This window comes from Notolepis coatsorum, assembly GCF_963971535.1.
Source record: "Notolepis coatsorum genome assembly, chromosome: 3".
Classification (NCBI taxonomy): domain Eukaryota; kingdom Metazoa; phylum Chordata; class Actinopteri; order Aulopiformes; family Paralepididae; genus Notolepis; species Notolepis coatsorum.
The window spans coordinates 43204247-43226909 of NC_140167.1; positions in this window are offsets into that span (position 1 = coordinate 43204247).

Consider the following 22663-nt stretch of genomic DNA (forward strand, 5'->3'; position numbering starts at 1 on the left):
GGAAACACTATGGAGTGTGTTCATCTTTCACAGCTCAGAGTGAGAGCATAGAGTCCAACATGTATCACAGCTCAGGGTGAGAAAGCATAGAGTCCAACATGTATCACAGCTCAGGGTGAGAGCATAGAGTCCAACATGTATCACAGCTCAGGGGTGAGAGAATAGAGTCCAACATGTATCACAGCTCAGGGTGAGAGCATAGAGTCCAACATGTATCACAGCTCAGGGTGAGAGAATAGAGTCCAACATGTATCACAGCTCAGGGTGAGAGCATAGAGTCCAACATGTATCACAGGGTGAGAGCATGGAGTCCAACATGTATCACAGCTCAGGGTGAGAGCATGGAGTCCAACATGGACCTCAGGGTGAGAGCATAGAGTCCAACATGTATCACAGCTCAGGGTGAGAGCATAGAGTCCAACATGTATCACAGCTCAGGGTGAGAGCATAGAGTCCAACATGTATCACAGGGTGAGAGCATAGAGTCCAACATGTATCACAGCTCAGGGTGAGAGCATGGAGTCCAACATGTATCACAGCTCAGGGTGAGAGCATAGAGTCCAACATGGACCTCGGCAGTGGACCCTGTTTGATTGAAATGTTTCATTTGGTTTCACATTTTATTCACAATTGATCCTTTTTTCTTTTGGGGGGGGGGGGGGGGGTACTATTTCTCTTGACCAAACTGCCGTGATGAGACTGGGTTAGTGCGTTGTGTCTCAGAACTCTGTCCAAAACCATGAGAGGGAAGGGAAAGATGAATTAATAGTTGGGATTTATTCTTCAACAATCTGTCGTTTGTTTTCAGTGCTGCGTGGTCGGTCAACCCACGGGGGAAACGGATCTCATTTCTGAGATAAAAACAGACTTCCAAGACACTTGAGGTAAACAAATTAGACGCGGTGGTTCAAGATGACTTAAGTGACAATATTCCCCAATAATTGGAAATGATAAAGAACTGCGTTGATACGGCGCAGGCTCCGGGCGCGTCTCCCAGGCGGGATGAAGCGGGGGGGTGGGCTACACTTCAGCATCTCTGTCTCATTATAAAATCTTCAGAGCGATACATTTTTATGTCGCTTTGGTTGAATAAACAGTTGTGATTTGGCACAAAACATACAGCTGTGGACTTCTTGACTTCAGCGAGCTGCCAGCTTCTCCCTGTACACAGCGGAGTCAGGGACGCTCTCTCATGGAGATTATGAATAAAGTCATGCATTATAGATTTAGAGGTGAATTTATTCATTTTCTCGAAAAAATCGGAAATGTAAGCCGGCCCAAATCAATGGAGTATAGTTCATCTCTGTCTCCCTAATCATTCGCTAATGGCTACTATCAATTGTCTGCCCACCGGCGTCTGCATCCACCAGCGTTGCAATTAAAGGCAACAAGCGCATACTGTTGACTAAAGGTGCTTTAGCACGCGATCCCAGGTTAATGTATTGATTATCTCCTGCGTGGCGAATTGAATTTATTCCCGCCATCATCAGTCTTGTTTATTTTATTCATAATCACGCTGTTATTTATCAGTGGGTTTCCTTACTGTATCTCGACGGAGGGGTGATAGCGTTGGTTGTACATTTTTGTGGATTGTGGAAAAAAATAAATCATGTGTAATGTTTTTTTGCTTTAAAGCCATAACGTAACAATTCATTACAGATATATCGTTAAAACTACAGTATGATTTTGATTTGATTTGATTTTGATTTGATTTTGATTTGTCTCGAACATAGAAACATAAAACAAGTTTAAAAAACAAAAAGGTAAATAGTCAAAGACTATTTCCATACAATACGTGTTCGAGAAGGAACAGGGGGAAGTAAAACAACTTATCAAGCCCTGCCCCTTCCTTACAATATTTGGCATTATAATTTAATAAAAATAAAAATAATATAACAAATAATAAAAAATAAAATAAAAGTACAGTTTTTTATATATCCAAATATCCAAATGAGAAAAAATAATAGGGTCACATTACTGCTCAAGCTCCTCTCTCTTATATGTGTCCATAAGTGCTTGTTTATAGCTACCTTTAAATGTATTGATATTTTTTCTTAATTTTATATTCGCATCCAGACCATTCCAGAGTGATGTACGTTGTACGTACCGTAGGTTGCTTTAAAGCTAATGTCCCTCTAAAATTATAAACACTCTCTCTAGCCGTGAATATTTTTTGAATGTTGCTTGGTAATTTGTTTTTTTATTGCCAGAAACATAATTTGTGCAGATTTGAATTTGATTAAGTCCATGTATTTTAATGTTTGACTGCTTACAAACAGACTATTTGTGTGATCTAAATATCTACCATGATGTACTATCCGTATGGCTCTTTTTTGCAGTGTGCATATCTTTTGTAAGTTGCTTTTATAAGTATTTCCCCAGATTTCAACACAATATGATAGATATGGTGCAATGAGTGTGCAATATAATGTATATAGAGTTTTCTGATTCAGGATATATCTAGTCTTGCCCAGCATACCAATACTTCTCGCTAACTTCACAAATATTTTATATATGCAAGTGAGAGGATGTAGAACAACACAGCAATAGATCACAACAATCATAAAAGTCATTTGGGCTTTATTTTAACCTGACACAGTGTCAAGTCATGTCAAATGTTTATTAAGTCAATGTAAAATTTATAAAGACATTTAAAAACGACCCACATTGACCAAATTGCTGTACAGACCAGGGTAGGTAAAATCAGAAGGAATAAAATAAAAGAACATTTTCAATAGAGCTCACGTAGGTATCAATGAACACACTAGCGCTTAAATCAACCATTTAAAATCATCAGATCATACTGTAGATACTTAGTGTACAAAACACCACATCAGGAGGCTAGAGAGTAACAGTGTGTTTTGAGCCTGGACTTAACCCTTTCACTACCACACAACCAAAGGGTTAATTTCACTGCAAAAATACAGAAGGTTAACCCTTTCACTGCCACACGACAAATGGTTAACCCTTTCACAACCACCTACAGAAGGATAACCCTTTCACTGTAGTGTGGTAGTGAAAGGGTTAAATGAATCAACAGAGGGGACACTGTATGACACTGGATGGGAAGAAGGGAACACCAGACCAATATCTGTGGACATGTAGCCATGCGACCGACACATAATGTAGATATACAGACCCAACACACCAGACAGCTCACTTTGGAGGATGTGTGTTATTTATTTATTGATTTGCTTATTTGCTCCCTGGTCCCTCAGCATCAACACACTACAGTAGTGCTACAGTGAAAAGGAATGCTTGTTTTCTTTAGTGCTGTTATTTATTCATCATTCCCCAGAGTTTTCTCCTCCATTCCAGATATTATTTCAGTGTTTCTGTCACTGTTTCTTTTTTGCTCTCTTGTTTTCATAAAGACAGTGATGCTGGTCTAACGACATCACCAGATCATGGTAGTGGTGGAAGGGACATGTCTGTGTGTGTGGTGTGCACGTGTGTTATACAGTATGTGTGTGTAAGAATGTAAGCGTGTGTGTGGATGTGTGTGTGTGTGTGTTTGTCTAAGTGTGTAAGTATGTGTAGAAGGGTGGATTATCCCTGCTTATGGGAGTAGTTATATGCCACCTGGTAGCAAGATACAGTAGAGTTTGATCTATCTGCACCCCCGTCTTTGGGCCCGGAACGTCGTTCTGGAGGGCGGGCAGCAGGAGCGGATGGGGCCCAGGGTTTACTAACCTGGGGGGTGGTACTCTGGTCTTCCTCGCCTTCCAAGGCGGTCAGCAGTAGCTCCCCACACACTCTCACTTCCCCCAGTACCTCCATTAGCCCTCCCACACCCGGTGACTGTCAGTTCAATAGTTATATTGGGCTTCCCTTTAAGCAGTACCCTTCCTTGACCACCTGTATAGACCCTCAATGAATATGCTGCGGATGGGGTGGAAGGGTTAAATAAATATACCACAGTCACAAGTATTTACCCAGTCAACAAGGTTAGCATATGATCAGAAATAGACACTCACACCGTGCTCCCATTTACTTCTACTTTATATAAGCCTGGTCAATTATCAGTTACAAGTTGTACTTTATGTGGTTCATATAGCATGTATTCATATACGGCACCGGGTGCTCTCACTTGTATTATAGGGGAACACTATTCCCAACATAGGCACCTCGTGCTCAATACATTAATAATAAACCCCGCTTGGATTAGGGGAAGACCCAGGCACATGGTAAGTAGTTCAATGGGAATTCAAGAACGTCACAGTGATGCACAAATACAAAAGAAATCATTTACATGTGGGCCCACGTTACCAAATAAAACCTACTCTAAAGCCGGCTTATAATGTTTGGGGTACCCCTAGACACTGGTCGTTAGCATTCGCTCGAATGGATACTGTTGTGGGCACACGAGGTACCGTTGTACTTAGCCAAGATGGCGGACCCACTCTCATCACCTCTCGTCCGGGTGACAAGATGGCGTCGGGCAATCCCGCGAGCACAGCCAGCGGGCTGGGGTAGACAGCATGGGCAGTGGTGAAACTGGAGGAGCGTGCTGTGTTGTGGCGACCTCTGCTGTTGGGGAGAGGTGTCCTCTGCGGCGTCGATGAGACGTCCACTGCGGGCTGTTGACTGGGCTGGCGCGCTCTAAACTGTTTGGCTACCTTAAACACAGCTAAACTGTGGGTCTTAGTAAACCCTCCTGCTATCGTCTGTACTACTAACGCAGCGTGGCTATATGCACCACCGGTCTTCAGCGATGCTCGCCTGGTAGTATACTTGAGTCACTATAGCCGTTAGCAGCATGCTAATACACCGCACACACTGCTACTATAACACGTTATCTATGGACGTTGGTTCTTCTTTCCGTATCGCTTAATCACACACTTCACTATCGCTTGTACTTCTAGGATAACACGTTATCTAGCAAGTACTCTCTATCACCCGTCGCTCTCCAACGGGGCTATTCAACGGGACTCTTCCAACAGGGCTCTTCCAGAGCACACGCCCGTTGCGACCACTCATGTCCGAGTTCACTGTCAAAGAGGACTTCCTTGTGTTCCGCCCTCCAGGTAATCATCTCTTGCTCGTTGCTTCTCTCTCCTCCGCTCCACCTGCCACCACTGCCCCCTGCTGGCAACCGCAACTGATCCCACTATAGGATCAGTCCAGAAAGGGAGAAAGATGCTTCAATGTCATGTTAGTGATCCATATCAAAGCCGGAGAAAGAGGAGCACCTCGCATCATTAGTAGTCCGGGCGAGATATCAAAAGGAACACTGTTTATCACACTTTATCAGTGATGCCACAGATTACTTGTAAAAGTAATCCGATTACTGATTACTGATTACTCCTTTAAAAAGTAATCCAAGTTACTTTACTGATTACTTGATTATCAGAGTAACTTAGTTACTTTGAAAGTAACTAGGTTACGAAGTCGTCGTCGTTCCCCCAACAGTTTTTTTTAAACGCTTTATTGAAAGTGCATAAATAGTTTTTAACTTGTTTCTCTGCACATAACGTAAATTGTTAAACTAGTGCTTCAGCTTCTGTACCATCAAGTATGGTAAAGCAACAGTCTATGATGCTCACAGCATTAGAGCAGCCAGCCAGTGGTTGTACAACACCAGTGTATCTATTCACATCTAACAAATGCAGGCTGAACTATTCAATTATATCAACTGTAACTATTAAATTGTTTTTATAAATGTCTCTCTATAAACATACAATCAGTCTCTCTTTAACATGTAAATGAACTGTAAATCTGGCAAATAAGAGCTTTTGCTCTGCCACCATCAAATATACATTAATCAATAGGGAAAGAAACAATCTTTCTCTGGTCTGCATCCCCCTTAACAATTGTGTGTATTGAGCTGTACTGTATTGTACCCATTCTGCAATCTGTTAATAAAGTTTTCAATCAATCAATCAATCAATCAATCTCTCTTTTGCTGTTTGGCTGGCCTCCGAGTCCTCCTGTACCTATTCGAAGCGTCGCCTAGTGTTGTGATTCCAGATGCTTTCAATGCAATTGGATGTGCTGTTTTTAGCGGTAGACAGTATTTTGACTGAGGCTACGTTTAAACGAGCGTTTTGGAGTGGAAGTCTGAACAGAAACCGCAAAACGTCTTCTTGCGGTTTCACTTCGTTTAGACAAGCGTTTTACTTTTGGGGTGGAATTCTCAGACGAACATAACAACGGAGCCCTGCTGTCACACGATTGGCGCATATGTCACATGACGTGCTGTGAAGACCCGCCCTACTCTGCCTCTGATTTGCAGACTGTGGATGGGGAATGTGATTGGGCCAAAGCAGAGTCACTCACAGACAGAGAGTCCAGTCACGCCGCGGGGACACATTCTTGTGTAACCCTTTCACTGCCACACCACGTCACTCCATAATAATAATAAGAAAAACAGCTCAAAATGTATTTTTGACTGTCGAAAACGAAATAAAATACTGCATTCCGCCTGCATTATGAATTTATGATGAGATAGTAACGAAATAGTAATGCACAGCCACTTGGACAAGTAACTGCAATCAGATTACTGTCTTTTAAAGATTAACGCGTTAGATTACTATTTTCGGGGAAAAGTAATCAGATTACAATAACGCGTTACTTAGTAACGCGTTACCGGCATCACTGCACTTTATACACACACAGGGGAAGTAACAAGTTAGTCAGCACTTCTGAATACTTAGCAGAATATTCAGGATGCTACATATGCAAGAGTGTATTTGTGTGGGTGTGTGTAAATGTGTATCCTTGTGTGCATGCATGCATGTGTGTGTGGGAGTGTATGTGTTGTCTTGATTTGTGGCAGTGAATGTCTTTACTGGAAATCTGTATAATGGACATACAGGAAACAAATAAAGTGTGTGTGTGTGTGTGTGTGTGTGTGTGTGTGTGTGTGTGTGTGTGTGTGTGTGTGTGTGTGTGTGTGTGTGTGTGTGTGTGTGTGTGTGTGTGTGTGTGTGTGTGTGTGTGTGTGTGTGTGTGTGTGTGTGTGTGTGTGTGTGTGTGTATGTGTATATGTATGTGTGTGGGGTGGTCTGTGAACAGGCTTTTTACATTTGTTATCCAGGTCAAGTTGTGAACCATCCATAATGCATAAGACACACGGATAGTTATTTTTTTTGATAGTATTGATATTCTCAATATATTATGGAAATTATATTTTCTTTTCTGCCTTTCTTCTTGGAAGGGCTCCCAGTCGTTCTGAGGCTCAGGAGAGTGTTCTTATATACATACTAACACCTGGAGCCCTATCTGCTCCTCTAGTCCTGCTGCACTGAGGAGTAGAGACCCACACGTCTACTGCCCCAAGGGTGGACCTGTCAAGATAACCTCAACACTACTGTCCATCCATCCATCCATCCATCCATCCATCCATCCATCCATCCATCCATCCATCCATCCATCCATCCATCCATCCATCCATCCATCCATCCATCCATCCATCCATCCATCCATCCATCCATCCATCCATCCATCCATCCATCCATCCATCCATCCATCCATCCATCCATCCATCCATCCATCCATCCATCCATCCATCCATCCATCCATCCACCCACCCACCCACCCACCCCAATCTCATGCAACAGCATCCTTTCCCTGATAGGAACATTTACTCTGACTGAATTTACTCGGACAAATACTGACTGAATCCACGATGCCGGCAACAACCCGATTTCGGCTGCCGCCATGTTGTTTGAATGACATACTAGAATCTGCTACACAGGCCTGATTCCTGTACCCGACACTGAGCCGACACTGCTACAGCCAGCCTGGAATCACACCACAATCATGAAATTGAAATTGGCCAGCAAAACTTTTAATAGGCCAGAATAGGGACAATTAAAAATCTATCTTAAAACCCACACTGTTCCTTTTATTCATTATTTCATGATGCTATTAATGATTCTTCTTTTTTTTATTTATTTTTTTAAATTTATTTTTTTATCTTTTTCCCCCTCCTTTTTCCTCCGATTTTCTCCCATCCCAATGTTAGTCGTTATGCCAATTCCCAATCCCCTTCCTGGTCGCTGCGCACTTACCCTCCACAGTCGGTCTGGGAGAGTGGAGGCTATCACGTGCTTCCTCCGTCTAGCCAATCAACCGCTTCTTTTTACCTGGCAGCGCGGACTCTCACTGAGAGGGTGTAACGTGTGGAAGGATCACACTACCCCCCTTAGATCCTATCCGCGCTGAGCAGGCGCCCCGACCGAACTGTAGGAGTCGCTGTTTACAACGACCCGGACCCACCCTTCCAGCTTTCCCACCCTCTAATACAGCCAATTGTATTAGTGTGAACGGCCAGCCAAGCTGGTGACAACGCCGGAGCTGTGAGCTGGATTCGAACAGGCGAATCCAGCGTATCCGGTGTTGGTGACGAATGCAATCTCCGCTACGCCACCTGACCGCCCTTTATTAATGATTCTTCTAATATTAATTTAAGAGTAGGCCTACATTGTGTCAAATATGTAACTCCAATGGAAATCCAATTATTTTAAATGTCATTTTCATTCAAAATACTTCTCACAAAGTAACATTAGTAACATTACGTTCATAGCAAAACTAAGCTAAGGCTAACCATTTAATGTACAGTATGTGAATGGAAAATGCTGAAAAGATTAGTGCTATACTCTGGGAAATATAGTTAAATGAAATGCTCTAACCTAGTTTGCTAGTTATTATTAGTCAAGCTTTGTAACCAAGCAGGTGTGGAAGAATCACTTTTGTTTGTTCTATATCAGACAATAGCACACTTCTCCCTTGCCCCACCCTTCTCAGACCACAAGAGAGCTGGGTCCCTTGACCTCTTGATCCATGTTTTAGATGGGATTAGATTAGATTAGATTAGATTAAAATGTATTGTCATTATACAGCACAGGTGCAGTACAACAAAAAGAGGTTTGGCATCCAGCCAGAGTGCAAATGTAACAGTAAAGTACAATAGTAATATACAATGTACAGGTAATTAAACTGCATATAAAATATATAAATTAGTACTACTGAGTGTACAGATGTACAGAGATGTAGTATTAATATGTACAGTGACACAGGTATAAAGACACTATGGTAGTAAGTCATACAGTAGTAGTAAGAGTAGGTAAGGGATATGTACAGATACAGGTATAGTATCTCCAGATATGTAAAAGGATTATCTGGAGGTATGTACAGACAGATGTATATATATATATATATATATATATATATATATATATATATATATATATATAAGAATATATATATTAGTGCTATCAATCGATTCAAATATTTAATCTGATTAATCGCATGATTGTTAACTCGCGATTTAATTAATTAATCAAATTAATCGATATAAAAAAAAATGTATCTACCATAAACAGATCTTTTTCAAGTTTTAATACTCTTATCAACATGAGAGTCAACAAATGCTTGCTTTATGCAGCCATTTAACACAAAAGGATTACCCTCATGCATTGCAAATTTGCATAAAATTCAAAACAGAGTGATGCACAAAATAACCCTTGGTAGTCTGGCCTATTTCCACCCTCCTCCCTGGGAATTTTCACATTTTTCTTTTTTTACATACAGTAATATGAAACTACAGGTTCATACCTTCAAAATAAGCCATCAATTGTACAAATTTTGCCGATAGTTTTCAATCAATGTCCTATGAAACATTCTGGTAACATTCCTAATCTTAGTTCAGGGCTTTGAAAGAATGAAAGACAATTCAGGCATTTGATGAAAGGACTACACTCCCAGAATTCAATTCACTCCACACTAATTCACACCTGAACAAAGGCCCAGCTTCAAGTCTGTCATTCCTTTGTTATTCCAATGACTGTCTTTTGACCCAAGAGGCCCAGAGAGAGTTTTGTTGATAAAGCTAGGGTGCAGAGTCATTAGACATTTTATTTTCTATATATTGTAATTTGTATAAGATATATATATTTACTCTGTATTTGTATACCAAATTCAAGTTCACAGTCAACTTTGATAAACTGCTTGTAAAACCTAAACAATGTATTGTATAATGAAGTGATGTACATATTTATTTTTATATATTAAATATAATATATATTTATATATATGACTCAGTTATGTCACATGAATGTAGTATGTAGGGGAGAATGGGGTTGGTTGTCACACGGGTAGGTTGTCACATTCATTATATTTCACAACCAAAAGGCGCTGTCTCCCATATTTTTGTATGGAAATGTCCAGAATTGGGATCAGAGCTCACCTACATAGTCTTCTTTGGAGTAAGACATCTGAACTTGAGGTGAAAAACTTTCATGTGTAATTGTAAATATTCAGCTCCTCAGTATTTTTCTTCTAGGCTTTTACACAATTGGTTTATAATGAAACAATTGTTACCCTTAAAAAGTATGAAGGGCAGGGGCGGTCGGGCGGCGTAGCGGAGATTGCGCTCGTCACCAATGCAAGAGGCTGCGGTCTCGACTCCCGGAGTCAGCATTGCCTGCGGCTTGGGCCAATTGTCATACTAACTCGTTTGGCTGAGTTAGCGGGAGGGAAGTCGTGGGTGGTAATCTGGCGTTGTGGACAGCGACACCTACAGGTCAGGTCTGGGCGCCTGCTCAGCGAAAGGCAGGAAGTGGTGAAGGCAGCGTGACCTCCCACGCGTTACACTTCACCAATAAGAGTCCTCGCTGCCAGGTGAAAAGAGAGCCGCTGGCTGTCTCTGCATGTGTCGGAGGAAGCATGTGGTAGACTTCAGGGTTCCCTTGTACCGACCAGTAGGGGGAACATGCGCACAACGACCAGGTAGGGGCGGGGGGAATTGGCATAACGACTAAATTGGGATGGGGAGAAAAGCATAAAAAAATGTAATAAAAAATTTAAAAAAGTATGAAGGGAAAGCTATAGTTTAGATTGTTGTTGGCTAACTAACTCATTTTTAGATGGTTGTTAGCCTTGATACTAGCAAGACATTCCTATAACCCTAGTTATGTGAATACTGGCTGAGCGTTCCGCTTTCACGCCCTGAGGACCCTTGGCTGTTTTTCTCACATGAAATTCAGACTTGGAAGGAAGAAGTAGCGGCCCCGCCCCGGGATTTACTGTATGGAACCCGGGGCGGGTGTGGCCGTGGTAGATGTGCTTTACAACTTATGCCTCACATTCACCCATTCGCACACTGACGGCTGAGGCGACCATGCAAGGTGCCAACCTGCTCATCGGGAGCAATTAGGGGTTAAGCGTCTTGCTCAAGGACACTTTGACACGTCTGCTGGTCGGAGCCAGGAATCAAACCGGGAAACCTCTGACTACGAGACAACCGCTCTACCTCCTGAGCCACTGTCGCCCCTTTATAGCAGTTTATAGCATGGTATGGTAGGTTATAGCAAAAAGTGATTGAATGGGAAAAAGCTGAAAGCTGTCAATCAAGTGTGATCTGACTACAGCGCCACAATCCTGAGAAATGGTGAGAAGCCTGGATGAGTGTGTTCCATGGTGTGAACATTTCAGAACACATTTAACTTTAGACTCCCAGGCTGTGGTGGCTGTGCTATTGGTGGTGCAGGAGGCAACGCAATGTGTCCCTTTCCCCTTGCTATGAGAATCCTCACATTCACACCTTCCTCTTCATCAGCATAGAGGATTCAACAAGAGCATTCATATCTAATATTAGTGTCAGGTTTCATTCATATATAATATTAGTGTTGACACGTTGACATTTAACTCTTAAACCCACACTTACCTCTCACTTAAATCCCAAAACTAGAGAGCTAAAACTGAAATTTGTAATCTCATCAGGTATTATGTCTGAAGCCGCTCCATAAACAATTCATTGGGAAAGATAGATGACACAGAGCTCACATAGGGGAATTTGATCTCTATCCCCCTGGATATCAACAGAATCAAACCATTTCAGATATCCAATCTGCCTCCCTGAAGGTATTGCATAATCTACTCAGGTTACCCTGATTGGCCCATCAGTATGTCTGTCAGTTGTCAGTAGTTGTAAAGGATGCAGATGTAGATAGTCTACACACAAGTAATTAAACTAGTTTGCTACAATTTAGTTCATTTTGGTGGTTCAAAAACATCTATGGCAACTGTGACAATTTATTTATCACATGCTAGCACAGGTTAGCCAACGTTAATCTCCCATACATTAGCAACCGATCACACTGATGCCATGACATTTTTGTTTACATTTGAAAGCTTCATGTATTATGATACTAACTTGACATCTCCTTTCAATGAACAGAAGACCATGCCCCTTCAACATACAGAGAGTTGGCTGTGCTCAGAGAGGGTGCACTAATACAGTTCCAACAAATCAAATGATACATTTGAAATGGAAATAATGACACTCCTGACATTAACATTCCACAATAAGCGTTTTCTGACCAAATGAACATCATTGTTGTAGTGGATCTTTAACTCAATCAGCGCCAGACCCAAGGATTAACTCGCCAACCGTTCAGCGCCAGACCAGAGTAGACCTCAGGGTTACCATAGGGAATCACTCTGAGATCGCTAGAGTGCAATACCAGCCGCATCCTGGTAGGTGGCCACCCTTCGAAACCTTTTTTTCACACCCGGTGTTACGTTTAATTCACTCCGGGCGCAGTTTTCTTGGTCAGGCGAGTCTAGCGGTTCACTCGATGACATTGAAACGCGTCCAATGCTCCCGATGCATGTGTTGTGGTGGATTATGTTGGCGACACGATGGACACCAATACTGGAAATCGCGATCAGACAATTGGAATATTCTTTTTGGGGTACCTCTGAAGGTAAGGACTATATGACATCATTCCTGCTTTGATCCAACCATGATTTCACATCGATCGCAATGACCATGTGTAATGTACTCCAGAACGTATGCCGTTGGTGACGATCAAAGCATCAAAAAACTACATTCATGATGAAACATAATACCTATTATATACATTTGATTTGGAAATAGTAGCGTGTCCAGGCGACCAACGGCAACGCTTTTAGTAAATTTCACGTATTGCTCCATAGCGCCATTTTCTGGAATTAGCCAGGATCGCTCTGAAACTATACTTATATTCACCACGATATAACACACGAACGTATAGATGAAAAAATTCATTCTTTTTCACATATTGAACGATGGATAGTTGTTGTAAAATGAGCCATAGTATTGTATCCATAGCTATAATATAGAATATAGATATAGCCCTGCAAACACAGCCACTCATCCCTATCTCTTAGAGTGGTGGCGCAGTAGGAACAAAGATGGGCTAGGCCCGCGGCGCTGAATGAGTTAAGAATTAGGCAAAATTCTGAGTATGGTTGATTTACACCATCAGCTCACCATTACAGACAAAGCTCACACTCAACTTGCAATAAAAACTTGCAGACTTAAACACGTCATGAATCCCATCCTTTCTCACCATAAGACACACGTAGTGCATTTGTTTGCTTTTTCTGTGCACGTTACCTCTTAATCAGCCTCTCTGTCTCTCTCTCTCTCTCTCTCTCTCTCTCTCTCTCTCTCTCTCTCTCTCTCTCTCTCTCTCTCTCTCTCTGTCTCTGTCTCTCTCTCTGTCTCTCTCCTTTCTTGTTGTCATCTCTTTTCTGCCCTTTCCTCTATTTGATCTAGTAGTAAAAAGGTGAAGAGGAAAACATTCTCTATCACTCCACTCCTCACTGATTGACTCTTAAGTCTGTTGTCTCTCTCTTCTCTTCTCTTTTCTTCTCTTCTCCTCTTCTCTGCTCCCCTCTTATTTTCGCCTCTCCACTCCTATTTTCTTCTCGTATCTTCTATTCTCTTCTCCTCTTCTCTCATATCCTCTCTTCTCCTCTCCTCTCCTCTTCTCTCCACTCCACTGGCAAATGAGTATAATCTTACCTTAGTGCTTAGAGCAAGCCAGGCAAATTAGAAAGTTCTGTCCCACATATCTGATGGATGAGATGAGAGAGAGAGAGAGAGAGAGAGAGAGAGAGAGAGAGAGAGAGAGAGAGAGAGAGAGAGAGAGAGAGAGAGAGAGAGAGAGAGAGAGAGAGAGAAGGAGAGAGGGAGAAAGAGAGAGAGAGAGAGAGAGAGAGAGAGAGAGAGAGAGAGAGAGAGAGAGAGAGAGAGAGAGAGAGAGAGAGAGAGAGAGAGAGAGAGAGAGAGAGAGAGAGAGAGCTGCTGCACGCTGATTTCAACATGCAACTAATGCAAGGTATCATATCACACAGGCTTAATTTGATTAAATTAGCTAGCCATCATCAAATTGGCTAGCTGTCATGATGGGAGGAAAACTTCCATTCCTGGAAACCGGAGGTTCTCTACTTTTCTCTGCAGGACTTCCAGCAAGCACAGTGTGACGGAGCTCAACATGCATCTGTTTACCACAGACCCTCGGCCACATCAGAACACAGCAACCAGAAAGCAACAAGCTACTAAATGTAACTGTAAACCATGCAAAAGTGCTATGGGACCCAAAAGTCAAACCTAAGGGTGTTTAAATATAAGGAGTGTCGTCTCTTAACCGTTTATTTTTTTTATCCACTCTTTCTCATCTTTTTCTATTTTTTCTCCCATCCCAATTTCGCTGTGCAAATTCTCCCCTCTCCTGTTTTGAACGTTGCTCGCATATGCCCCCCACTGGCCGGTTGTAGGGAGGATAGAAGCCTTGCATCACATGTCCCCTCCGATACACGAGGAGGCAGCCTGTCACATCTTTTCACCTGCCAGCGCGGACTCTCATTGGCGAGGTGTAACGTGTGGGAGGCTCACACTACCCCCGCCATTTCCTGTCTCTGCTGTGCAGGCGTCCCCCAACCGACCCGTAGGAGTCGCTGTCCACAACGTCCAGATTACCACCCATCGACTTCCACTCGCTAACTCTGCCAATTGAGTTAGTATGATGGCCGGCCCAAGCCGGAGGCAACGCCGACAGCCGGATTCGAACCCGGTGTCTCTTGCGTTGGTGACAAGCGCAATGTCCGCTGCGCCACCCAGCCGCCTGTCGTCTCTTAAGACAAACAATTATTGACTAACTCCACCCTTGACTATTTGCGTCTTTCAGAAAGTTCCAGGTTGTAATGACCATTAGACGACACAGAAATCATAGCAAGGGAGGCGGGGTTCTGATTTATGTCAAAGAAAGCATCCAATGCAAACTGACAATGTATATTCCTGTGTGGTTGGAGTCACCATTACCCTATCCCCTTAAATGTATTTTGTTTAGGGATGTCCGATATTAATATATATATATATTTTTTAAATGTCTTTCTTTTTTTTTTACATTTATTTAACCTTTATTTACCCAGGCAAGCAAGTAAGAACAAATTATGATTTTATTTATTGTCAAAAGTATGCATAATGTTGTGTTAATTCCACAACAAGAGATATGTAATGTTAATTACCTGAAATTATTCAGTTTTGGGGGGGGGGGGGGAAACCCTGCATATATCGGTATCGGTTGACATCGGTTGATATCGGTATCGGAAATTAAGAGTTGGACAATATCGGTATATCGGTATCGGTAAAAAAGCCAATATCGAACATCCCTACTTTTGTTGTACCTGTATTTTATTGACAATAAACTTCTAAGGATGTGTGTTTTGATCTCTTGTGGAAATGCTACATAACACGCAGAAATAGACTAAAGGATGTCTAACAAGGACTGTCTAATAAAAACACACAATTTAATCACTGGCATATCCGATCATAATCTCACTTTAGTAGCTAGAAAATTGTAAAAAATGCGATTTAGTCATCAAAATAGAATGGAAGGGGGGAAATATATTTAACTCATTCCAAAGAAAGATGTAAAGCCTTTTGAGAATGAATGAAGGAAAACTGAATGGAATGGTTACAATCTCTGGTAAAAATTGTGAGCAGGCCTGTGATGACTTGAGTCAAGCATATGAATCAAAATACTAAAACAATGCCCCGTAAGCCTAATGCAAATCGTGCGGCAAAGGGAACTGCTACCTCCGGTCAATGGTCTCTAACTACACACCCTCAAGACCCCTATGCTCTGCATCTTCTGGCCATCTCAGACCCACTCCTATCCGAGCTCCGGGAGGGTCATCAAAGAGAAGCCGCCTATTCTCAGCCCTTGCCCCATAATGGTGGAACGAACTGCCCACCACAGTTAGGACAGCCGAAACCTGTCCAATCTTTCGCCGTTGACTAAAGACACACTTCTTCAACCATTATCTGAAATTAAAATGAAAAAAATATCTAACCCTAACTAACGAAGGTTATCCTATAACCCTAGTTATATGAGTAGTGGCGAGCGCTCTACTCAATATTGGAACATTCCCTATCACATATTGTGAACTTGAAAACTTTCTGGCACAATGCACCTATCCGGCCACGCCCACATCCGCCCATCTATATAAGCGAGGGGTGTGACCGTACTTCCGCTCTTCCCTAGTCTTGACCATTAAAACGGAAGACCAATAGGGGTCCTCAGTGAGTGAGAGCAGAGCGCTCACAACTACTCATATAACTAGGGTTATAGGATAACCTTCGTTATATAGCGTAGTGGCTTACGCTCTGCTCAATATTGGAACACAAGAGCGGAGCAGAGCAGAGAGCCAGACAAATGTACCCGCTGAGGTCCCCTACAACCATCAGAACATGGGGGAGGGTCCGGGCCCTGATCCCTGATCTCGCCAATTTATTAAGCCTGCGGGGTCGGGGTTCAGAGAAAGAGTTCGACACAATTGGCAGACGTCATAAAACATGCGGGGGCAGACCCTCGAGGAGCCGGGGCCGGACCCAGGCTCCGTCAGAGAGTTGACTCCGCTATCTGCATGCCGGGGAGACAACCATCCCAACAGAAAAGGGTTGCTCCCTTAACCCATTAAAAAACCCGGAAAACACAACTGCGCGTATACACAGGCTATATAATGCAGTTTAAAGTGTTTCAGGCTTAAACAAGGGTTAACCCAGGCCAACAGGTAACAAGGGCAAGGCCCGACCCATGTCTGGAGGACTGGGAACCTCACAGGGGCGCTTAGAGGGGCTGAGCAGCCCCCCGACAGCCACCCCCCACCCCACGGCCGAGCGGGGGGGGGGGGGGGGGGGTTAAAAAAAACACGTAACAGTTTGCAGAAAGGGTACAACATAGTTCAGGGGTGTAAAGTACTTGAGTAATTGTACTTTGTTACAATACTTAAGTACTGTTTTTGGGAATTTGTACTTTACTCGAGTATTATTAGGTTTGTATACTTTTACTCAATTACATTTCAGAGGAAAAAAAACATACTTTTTACTCCTCACATTTAAAATGCAGACCTACAAAGTACAAAGTACAAATCTCACAGGTCCAACAATTTTAATTCGTATATTTGTTTCTCTGGTCGAACTAACGTTAACGTTATTAAACCTGTGGCCGCACTTTATTTAAAAACAGACAAACAAATCCCTATCAATGGAAAATGAACCTGCCCATACCCCTGCTGATTGGTCCTTGTGCAAGACTAGAAAGTGGGGATCTTTGATTAAACACCTGCTATCAGAAGAATAGTCAGAAAAAAGTACATTTAAAAGTAGAACCTTTTTGACTTTTACTCAAGTGTGTTTTTAGCCAGATACTCTGACTTTTACTTGAGTAAGATTTTGAGACGGTACCCATACTTTTACACTTATGTATAATTTCCAGGTACTTTTTACACCCCTGCATAGTACCAATGGACCAATGCACACAACTGTTAAGGGGATGTAGATCCTCTTTAGAAGAAGACGTTTGTCTTGTCTACATCTTGGTCCCCCATCTTCAACTCGTAGTGGCATTTTTATGACACACAATATTCATGGCATCAGCCCCCGTGGTGTTCGGTCTGCCCTGGCATTTCCCCCTGGAAAAGTTCAGGGCCCTTTGGGTTAATCAGAACGTATCTGTGACCCAGCGGGCACTGGGTTGAACTGATCCGGTCCAGCGCGACCAGGTTGAGTCCCGTACCCTCACACGCTGCCACACCTCTCCAAAGGAGAGGGGGATAGGTACACCTTTCGATTAAAAAACATCACAGGGGGCGCCACCAAGACGGTATGCACGCGAACACACAGCTCCCAGTGACCCACCTAACAGGCGTTAAACCCCCCTGCCGATGTTTGACCTACCCCGTCATCTCCCCCTGGAGATGCACGCGAGCCCTCGAGCTAGCCTAGTGAGCTGGCGCTCAGTAGAGATAAAAAAAAACATCCCGGCCGACCGCATAAAAAAACGCTGTTTTATGTCATTGGCCAGACCAGGGCACGCTGGTCCCGAAGGCTGATTCAAATAAACACCTGAAAAACACGCCCGGGCCAGCGCTGATACCGGTCCCGTAAGACCAAGCGCTGATATGAACAGCGTGTAGGCTCGTAAAACCTGAGAACGGTGGCGGGCGAATTCTAACAAGAAAGAGCCCCCACAACGTTTCTCCCCCCTGTCTGGGTCGAACCAGGAGGCCACCGGTCCCGAAAAGGACACTGACACAGGGTTTTATATACAGAGCCTGGGGGAAAAAAACAGTCAAAATTCCGCTCTTTATACGAGAGGGGAAGACGCCAGGTTCATCCCGGAGAGACCTCTTAAAAGACGACGTGAGTGAATAAATGAATGACATTTTTATTGAACAGATTGCAGAATGGGTACAATACAGCACAGCTCAATACACACAACTGTCAAGAGGATGCAGATCAGAAAAGACGTTCGTCTTGTCTGTATCAGGGTCTCCCATATTCAATTTCATACCGACCTGCCATGCAGACCTCAACTCACGGATATATCTCTCGGGCCAATAAGAAAACGCGAAAGCCTGTGACGTTTTCAATGGCCGGGGAACCCCAGTCCCACCCACTAAGGTGTGACCCCCTCCTCCCCGTGACGAGCAGGATACGCAACGTTAGGGAAGCTGATAGGACGGGACCCACAACCTCCCCGTCCACAGTCAGTTTTGTAAAGGACATAACTATATCCCAGGGGGGGTTTATCCTCACCCCCCCCTCAACCACCCCACATAAATACGAAGCATATAAGAAATGAAGACAGAGCGCGGCTACCAGCCGTACAGTGTGTTATAAATGAAAGGCACATACAAGCGTATTCGCTTCCTTACATTGCACAACCAAAGCACAGCGTTTAATAACCATGGGGACACACCTGTGTCCCCATGGCTCTGTTTCATGTGCGAAAAACTTGCCACCCGCCATGTTTTCCCTTTACCATTGTGGAATAATATATTGATTCCCCAACTCTCATGTAAAGACATCCCCCTCCCCTTTGTCCCCTATGCGTGAGTTTTAAAGGCAACCAACTTGCGTCTAGCCACGCCCCGCCACGCCCCCGCGGAGCGGAGCTCTGCCGTGGCAGCATTATGCAGCGGTAATTCCCCCTCTTTTAACATCGACGACTAGCTCAACTGGTTCGCCGCCTTGCTATGGATCCTGCGGTGCGTTGGTGACAAGTTTGATTCCCTTCAATTTTTTATTTTAAATTTTTTTTACGTGCATTCTTTCGCCGGTTAAGTTTAGGCATGTTAAGTTTAGGCATTGTTTCGGAGTTGGTTAAGGTTAGGGTTAAGGTTAGGCATTGTTTCCGAGTTGGTTAAGGTTAGAAGGGTTACGTTTAGGCGCTGTTTCGGAGTTGGTTAAGGTTAGAGTTTGTCTTAGAGCATGGCAATATTCTTTCGGAGTTGGTTAAGGTTATGATTACGTTTAGGCATTGTTTCGGAGTTGGTTAAGGTTAGGGTTAAGGTTAGGCATTGTTTCGGAGTTGGTTAAGGTTAGAAGGGTTAAGTTTAGGCGCTGTTTCGGAGTTGGTTAAGGTTAGAGTTTGTCGCAGAGAACGGCAATAGAATGCAGTCTATTTCCGCACTGCAGCTCTCTCGCGCTGCCGCGGTCACATGGGCGTAGTGGCCAATCAGAGAAATGCTGAACACAAGTTGGTTGCCTAAAATATTCACGCGTCCCCTATACTATGTCCCCCCCCCCCACCCATTTGACCTATCAAATGGGACCACCTCCCCCCCTTTTAACTATATAGGGCTCCTCCCGACAGCATTCCTGGTCTCTACCTGGGTAAATTCAGCTGATCACCTGGGGCGAGCCCCTCAGCCATTCTCTCTAACTACTATGTATATTTCTATCTGTCTGGTTAATAAACCTTGTTATTAACTGAACCTCGGTTGACTGAGAACATTCTTCAGGTTATCCACATGAATGGTAACTTGTTTAAAATGACAAGATATACATATGTTATTATTATTGGATGGATCAGAGAGAGAGAGAGAGCTGTGCATGTTTGTGTAGGGCTATTGGAAACGTGGTTGCATTTGACTGACTGTGATCATATATTGATTGATGGCAATGGTGATAATATTCGCCAATGCGTGCCTTGTACATGTTTGCAAAATGTTTGGTATAGCGCCCCTCCTGGAGAAGAATTCACCAGCCGCCACTGGACAAAAGCCCTTGGCTACGTGCTAAATGTACAATACTTTTTTGCAAAGCTAACATAAATAGCAACACCACTCGCGGAATCAGAGTATACGTTTGTTCAAAAAACATGTTACCACATGAATCGCATAACTCTCTTCATACAAGAAAAACGCTGCCCGACAATACTTTAGCTGCAGGTCTTATTGCTTATTTCGTACCCATACCCAAAATACAGTGAATAATCACACGTTTTGTTAACAAAGTATTTGTTTGGGGGGGGGGGGGGGGGGGGGGGGAAGAGAAAAGAACAGGGTGTTAAACACACATGACAGCCGGAGAGGGAGAATAGCTGGGTGTCGCTTGCCCACTCGGGCAGCCGGCCCGGAGGGACGGTTCTGGGGTGCAGCTTGCGCACGCAGGTCCCTACCTTTCCCGCAGGGTAGCTGGTACCAGCGGTGTCGGACTATCCCCCTCTGCGGCGAGACCTCTTGCTGGCGCTGGGGGCAGCAGCCGTGCTGGCTGGAGCCTTACGGCACCGGTCCCTCTGGCGGCTGGCCGTCGTGGAGCCGGACCGGGGAAAGTGCTGCAAGAGGACCGACCGCTGCTCCTCCATCTCTCTGCAGGCGGCCGTCATCTCGCTCATGGCAGAGCCGAAGAGGCCAGCATCGGAGAGGGGGGCCAGGAGGAGGGGTATCCTCCGTCGCTCACCCAGCGATGCCTGCTTCAGCCATAGGTGTCGCTGAGTCAAGGTGGCCAGAGCGCGCATTTTCCCCGCAGCTATGGCCTGTAGCTGGGTGAGGTGGAGGATGGCACCTAACACCTGTGCGTGGAGGAAGTGCTGCTCTGCGTCCAGGACATCCTCGCCCGCCATCAGCCCCGACATGAAGCGTGCTAGCTGCACAATGTTGGAGGACGCAGCTAGGTTCTGAGTCGAGGCGATGTAGGCCTGGTCGCTCCAGTAGGCCAGCTTCCGGGCCGACCTCCCCTTCGGAAGCGGCTTCTCCTTCGGCTCCCACACCATCTCGGGGCAAAGGACGGATGCCATCGGGTTGTCAAGCCGTGGCACGCGGTCCCTTAAACCAGCCGACTGCCTCTCGGCGGTGACGCTGGAGCCGGAGCTAGACCATCTCACTGGGGAGGGGCGCTCGATGGCTGCCTGGCGGCGCGCACCCAGCTCTGCGCGCCACTGAGGCTCACCTGCCTGCCACAAACGTGGAGTCAGGGAACCCCTGTGGTGCACAGAGGAGGTTGCGACTGTGAAGCGCTGGTGGAGGCCTGAGTGATAATTCCCAGGTCCCGGCGGTGATGTCATTCTCAATTTTCCTAGGGAGACTAGGAAAAAATAAAAAAGACAGCAACACAAAATTACAACTACAATAAACTAACTATCTTTAACGCTGCAAAGTGTGCAATGTAGCCACGGACATCCGTGAGGTGAAAGATAGGGAAGAGTGGAAGTACGGTCACACCCCTTGCTTATATACATAGGCGGATGTGGGCGTGGCCTGACAGGTGTAGGTGCATTGTGGCAGAAAGTTTTCAAGTTCACAATATGTGATAGGGAATGTTCCAATATTGAGCAGAGCGTAAGCCACTACGCTATATAACCTTACTGTCATGCACTTACTAATATACTAACCTACACTGTAGCACTCAACACTTTGATGAACATTGTTACTCAGCTGATAGAGTTGTGCCCTTCCTGATGACTTGTCGTACAGAACTTGTAAGTCACTTTGGATAAAAGCGTCAGCTAAATGACTAAATGTAAATGTAAAACCTTGGTTTAATGATTAATTATGGCACCTGATGAAGAAAAGGGATGTTGCCCTTAGCACAATGAATGGAAGCGGACCGGTTAGCCTTTGGGAAAGGTGTTAGTTGGACAATGCCTAGGCTAACCACTGCATGTCTGCTTCCATTCATTGTGCTAAGCTAGGCTAGCATGCAGCCAGATAGCTTTCTACTGAACGCACAGAGAGGAAACTGGTATCTATCGTCTTGTCTCTCTCTGGAGAAGACGATAAGCTAATTTCCCAAAATGTTGGTGTGTTTCTTTAACGGTTAAAGCAAATTTATTTCTTGAAGTAATTTACCTTATTATTATTATTATTATTGGGAATTTGTAAAATTTTCAGGTTGACATCTTTTCCAAATTTTGACTGATAATGTAATACTATGTTTATTTTCAATCCATAGTTCTACATTTTGTGTTTTAACGCCTGTTAACATCAATACTGGCTGGTTTGATACATAAAACCCTTGATGGCTTACAGGCATTTAGTCGGAAACCTGGTCTGAGGCCATGCGTGCATAATCCAAACCAACATGGACGGCCCCGATCAA